This window comes from Lupinus angustifolius, chromosome LG19 (genome assembly GCF_001865875.1).
Source record: "Lupinus angustifolius cultivar Tanjil chromosome LG19, LupAngTanjil_v1.0, whole genome shotgun sequence".
Classification (NCBI taxonomy): Eukaryota; Viridiplantae; Streptophyta; class Magnoliopsida; order Fabales; family Fabaceae; genus Lupinus; species Lupinus angustifolius.
The window spans coordinates 3,325,483-3,325,845 of record NC_032027.1 but is presented as its reverse complement, the minus strand read 5'-3'; positions in this window follow the sequence as shown (position 1 = coordinate 3,325,845).

Sequence of the window (363 nt, the reverse complement as noted above, 5' to 3'; positions counted from 1 at the left end):
GCGAAATGGACCACCCAGATCGTTTCCAGTATCATGAGTTAGCGGCTTGGAGGGCTCGATCCTTCTCGTTTCTAGCCCGCGATATTTGGTTTCCTTTCCTTCAGGATCGGATGCGATCTGGTAACCTAGAAGTCTAAAGTTCTTACCGTGTCCACTTTAATCAAGACCTAGTACCCTCATCATAGGGTTGTGACATTTAGACTATCCAAAACCTCATAAGTGTACCTTATTTAGGACACGGGAAGCATAACCCAAACTTTATCCTTCACCATTTATAAATTGGGACCTTTGTCCCTAAAAAGTCTTCGAGCCTGAGTGTTACGAGGACATCATTGCACTTTGACGTCCTTATTCTATAAGGAC